We start from the raw sequence: 5,476 nt of genomic DNA, 5'->3' as shown, positions 1-5,476 counted from the left end.
CGAAGCAGCGAAGGACCCGGCGAGCTTTGCTTGTAAGGCGCACAGCGAGTGCTTTGATTTTCCCGATGTGCCCGGTTACCGATGTAATTGCTCTTCTGGGTATGAGGGGAATCCATACCTTGGCTGTGTAGGTCGGTATATATTCTGAATGCTTGATGATATTTTGATGCTATTGTTTTTTTTTCCTTCTTGGAGTCTACATTTAACGTGCTTTTAACTTTTGCAGATATTAATGAATGTGATGATAGAGAGAAATACCCGTGTGACGGAATTTGCCATAACACTGAGGGGAGTTATACATGCTCATGCCCAAAGGGTTATCATGGTGATGGCAAAATGGGTGAAGATGGATCCAGATGCATTGCTAATCTTAAATCATCACATACGGTCACCATTTTGGTTGGTAAGTTCATTTGACTTTTTAGCTTTTTCTGGTGATGATTTCAATTTAATGCTTTCTATGAGAAAATACTATTCGTATATTTAGCCTGATAGTTCTATGTATTTCGCTTTCTTGGAGTAAGTTTACAACAAAACTATCTCTATCCTTTTACCTGAAATTTCTATGCAAGGAGATTAAGCATCAAATTGGGTTTCTAATTCCAAGTAGCTATCTTAAAATTTAAAGGTTAGATTTCACTCTTGACAATGTTTAGAGCATCTTTGGCCATGGAAGACTCGATGATCTTGGGTCAATGTGAAAACATTTTCCATGAATTGTATTCACATTGTGATTGCCATCCTATGACTTTGCCATAGTCACGTGATGTTCCATGCTTGTTATTGAAACTACTCTCGCGTGGACCCGCCGGTAGGCATCATTGAATATGTCAAGATAAAAAGTACAGATGTAACAAAATTGACGTTCCTTTATCATTGAAATCTGGAACCATGGACGGCTTGGAACGTGTCAATGATTTGGTCAGTCTCTTCCGCTATCATTGAGCCCACTGTAGGAATATTCGTTTTCTGAGTCCCAAAGTCAAGCTTGCTGTTTTTCTTTTAAAATAGTTGTTGTTGCAAAAGTTATTCAGAGATGCTATTTCTTGCCATTTTCCATGTCATTGAAAGCGATATCTATTGCTGGACTTGGTGAAACTAGCACCTCTAATTGAATTGTCTAAACTCGATCATGCAACATCTATTTGTTTAGAACAAGACTCTTCAAACAGCTTTTATGGAGGCAAAAGAGTATCGGCGACTTGGAAAACTGCATTGATACTCGTTATAATAACCATTGCAACTTTCGCTTTGGGCATTAGTGTAGACCAATCAAGATTTCGCAAATGGTATTCTATTGAAATTTTGTGGTGAAGATAAGTGGTTTCTATTAGTGGATAGATTTTATTTAAGAATGAGAAGGGTATAGAAGGTTAATATTCCGAACATTGTTATAGGTAGTCATTCTGGTACAAATTTGCTGGACAGGAATTTATTGAGTTCTCCTTTTTAAACATATCGGCTTCATGATTTAAATTAAACTATACGTTCATAATTTTTTACCCATATTCATTTTGCTAAAGCAGGGTCAAATTGTCCCTAAATTGCCTAGTTTCTTGACAATAAAGATTATGGTATAATGTCTGCAGAAACTTTGCAGACTCTTGTGGCTGATGTTTACCAGGAGATTTTTTCCTTGTTCATCGATATCAAGTATTCTAACAAAATTTGTGTTTTACACAGGTCTTGGTGTGGGTGTAATAGTGATGTTATTCAGTGCAAGCTTTCTATATTTGGGACTCACAAAAAGAAAACTCATTAGGCTCAAAGAACAATACTTCAAGCAAAATGGTGGCTTGCTTTTGCAGCAACAATTACAAGAACGCGACAGAACCACAAATGCCGCAAAAATCTTCAGTGCCGAAGAGCTAGAGAAGGCCACCGACCATTATGATGAGAGTAGAATAGTCGGCCAAGGAGGATATGGCACCGTTTACAAAGGGATCTTGCCTAATAGCACTATAGTTGCGATTAAGAAGTCCAAGCTTGTGGACGAGAGCCAAATTGAGCAATTCATTAATGAAGTCATAGTGCTTTCCCAGATTAATCATCGAAATGTGGTCAAGCTATTAGGGTGTTGTTTAGAAACAAAAGTGCCTCTATTAGTGTATGAGTTCGTGGACAATGGGACTCTCTTTGATCATATACACAACCCAAACAAGTCATCCAAGATATCCTGGGAGACCCGATTGAGAATTGCCTCAGAAACTGCAGGAGTCCTATCATATTTGCACTCTGCAGCTTCCATTCCTATAATCCATCGAGATGTCAAGTCGACAAATATCCTCTTGGATGCTAATTACAATGCGAAAGTCTCCGACTTTGGAGCTTCACGATTAGTCCCGCTTGATCAAACCGAATTGTCTACAATGGTTCAAGGAACATTGGGATACTTAGACCCTGAATACCTGCACACTAGTCAATTGACAGAAAAAAGCGATGTTTATAGCTTTGGAGTTGTGCTAATTGAGTTGTTGACAGGGAAGAAGGCACTCTCTTTCAATCGACCTGAAGAAGAGAGGAGCTTGGCCATGTACTTTCTTTCGGCATTGAAAGAAGATCGGTTGTTTCAGATTGTTGAGGAGCTCATTGCACACGAAGACAATGAGCAAGTGAAAGGGGTTGCCGATCTTGGAAAGCGGTGCTTGAAATTAAAGGGAGATGAGAGGCCAACCATGAAGGAAGTGGCAAATGAATTGGATGGAATAAGGGCAATGGCTAACCACCCGTGGGTTAATATCGATTTGAATTCAGAAGAAAGTCATTTGCTCGGAGAGATGACCGACTCCATTGTTTATGCAGAGAGTAGTAACACCACGAACACTGGATATACTGATAGCATGAAAAACCATGTCATGCCACCAGTTAATAGTGGCAGATGAGAAGATTGTACAACATTATACCTTTGACATTGATGATATTTATTATTCACTTGTCAGTAGCATCATAAGCCAATAGGAAAAGGTACTTTTTTCTGGTGTTTCGTGGATTTTTTTTTTTTTTTTCCTTTTTGCTGAATAAACAGAACATGGGGAGATAATAATATGCACGGGTTTTAGTTGGAGGTGTCTCTCATGTTTAATGTACTAATTCAGGGGTTCGATATTGTTTTTAGATACTGACAGACATTAATGTGACAGCATACTTAAGCGATGACTTTTCATACACTGTACATGCGTGACTGTCGTATTAGGCTAGTGATCAATTAATCCATTGTCAGAATGATATCACCCTGCTGTAAGCCTCTGCCTGAATTCCCCTCCATTAAAAGGATTTTGTATGGATCCACTCAATAGCTGTGACTTATCCAATTTAGGAGTTGGGATCGGTCACATGCAAAGAGCAAATAGTGCCCAAGCTGAGTGAAACATTGCAGGAAGCAAACAAGTTCCTTGAACCTGGTTCAGCCGGATTGTTCATAATTCTATCAAGTGCGAATTCAAGAGAAGTGACGCCAAACTTCATTTGAAAGCACAACTTGAGTTTTGACGGTGTATCTGTATGGTGGTACTTTGCTAGTTGTGGCTGGAAGTGATTCAGCAATGATTATGCAGTAAGAACCATGAAAAACTTCAAATTGATCGCCCTCAGGTTTAGAAGTTACTTTCTGGGCATTCAAATTTATCAATCCGATGAAGGAATCTAGTTCTCTAGAGAAATATATTTATGTTAATTTCTGCCAGGGAAGGGATATTCAAGATGGATCAAGGAAAATCAGTTGTCATTTTCCTCTGCTTTTGAATGAAAAGCTGAGGAAGGATGATACTGAGAAGATGGTTCACGGAAAGATGCATAGAGGTTTAATTAGCAACTTGCCATACATTACACAACCATATTTGATCAATTATGTTGCAACAGGCAAGCTTGTTATGTAAATTTATGCAATGTCCACATATTCTTGCAACTCAAAGGAGGGTAAGATACTTGAGATAACATCAGATTTGGATGCCAGTTACATAATGTTAATTTTGAGCATAACTACATACTTAGAAATTACAGGAAGAATCAGTGTCCAGAATCACAGATTTGGGAATATATCTACAAAGACTCTCCTGCAGTTAGGATATATTCGGCTTGATAACTACAAGCAAGATCCGGCCAATAATTGAATGAAACTCTTGAATCCTTTTCTACAAGGATTTAAGCTGTCTTCATGTTATGAGCATCTATCCGTGGTCTATATCTCATGCTAAAGCCTCATTTCTGCACAAGCAGTCGGGAAAACCCAGCTTCTCTGTCTCTGTCCATGAACTTTAGAAGAACACGAGCATAATCAAGCAGCGTCAATTTATTTCTCCCAAAACCCTTGAGACTTTGGATAGGTGTATATTTTATCCAGATAACATGTATCATTAATACAGCGACTCATTCGAGGACCCTAATTTTTATGCACCATGAGTGTAGGAATTTTGCCTGATTGTCAATGGGTGAGCTTTATGCTTTAAAATTATATGCAAAAGTCTTCCTAGTTTATTGTGCTAGTGTCACTTTAATAAAATGGTGGTGAACTTCCGGAAAGCTGTCATATTTTCTTCTATCATGTTCTTGCAAACTTCGTTGTTCTTCAGGCATATTGTCATTTGAAGGAAAGGAATAGGTATTTGCTATTGTGATACCCCGATTTTCGGTTAAGCAAGTAATCTCTCCATTTACAAGTCAAGGTGATCTAGTGATCAAAAAGCCAAATTAATATTGAGCCTTTCGAGTCTCAAGGTGACCATCTTAATGAAATTTGTAGATTAAAAGTCAGTCCTATTTTGATGGCTGAAGGAAGAGCCTATGTAGTGTAATGGCAAATTCATCTTAAAACTTCTTCTTCTTGGTACTTTATCCCCTAGGGATGTGCAATGGGAACCGCCTGAACCGGATTGGACTAACCAGTTTTAAGTGATTTCCAAGGATGTCAGTTCGGTTACCGGTTCCATAAAATTGGAACTAATGAATGGCAATCCGATTCCCGATTTCAGGATGGAAACTGGTCCGATATTGAAAGTCCTCAATTGGCCCAAAGCCCAAATGAGCCCACCAAGAATAATAGCCCACTTGGTAGATAAATAAGGTGAGCCTAGAGAGAGTAAAAGCCCACAACTAAAGGAAAGCCCATGCCACTAAAAAAGAAAGCTAGCTCTCTCGGTCTCTCTCCTCGACTCTTTCCCTCACGTCTGCAAACGTAAAGGAAAGACGAGCGCATTAGCGAAGCAAATTGAGGGAATCAAACAGATGTGGATGTGGAGACAATGCCATAACATAATCCACTCGCTCTCTCGGAGATATAATCGTCTGCTAGCTGGACAAAAAATTTTGGAGAGCATTTAAACTTTGTGAAAAAAAAAAAAAATCCTTTCTCTCCATCGATTCCGTGGTATCTGGACTGGATCGGTTCTAGGACCAGGTGGTATACTTCCCGATTTTGGTCCTCTTTCTCCGGTTCTTGGTTCTTGGGTAGGACCAGATCAGGAACCAATTATCCCCATTA

The 5,476-nt window shown here is 39.0% G+C and overlaps 1 pseudogene; it reads left to right on the top strand.

The window, feature by feature from the left end:
- The window catches only part of LOC120288505, a 3,621-nt pseudogene extending 739 nt beyond the window's left edge, over positions 1 to 2,882 (top strand).
- Positions 2,883 to 5,476: the final 2,594 nt, after the last annotated feature.

Source organism: Eucalyptus grandis, chromosome 9 (assembly GCF_016545825.1).
Source record: "Eucalyptus grandis isolate ANBG69807.140 chromosome 9, ASM1654582v1, whole genome shotgun sequence".
Lineage (NCBI taxonomy): Eukaryota > Viridiplantae > Streptophyta > Magnoliopsida > Myrtales > Myrtaceae > Eucalyptus > Eucalyptus grandis.
The sequence above is the reverse complement of the archived record's forward strand: the minus strand, read 5'-3'. Positions and strand labels throughout refer to the sequence as shown.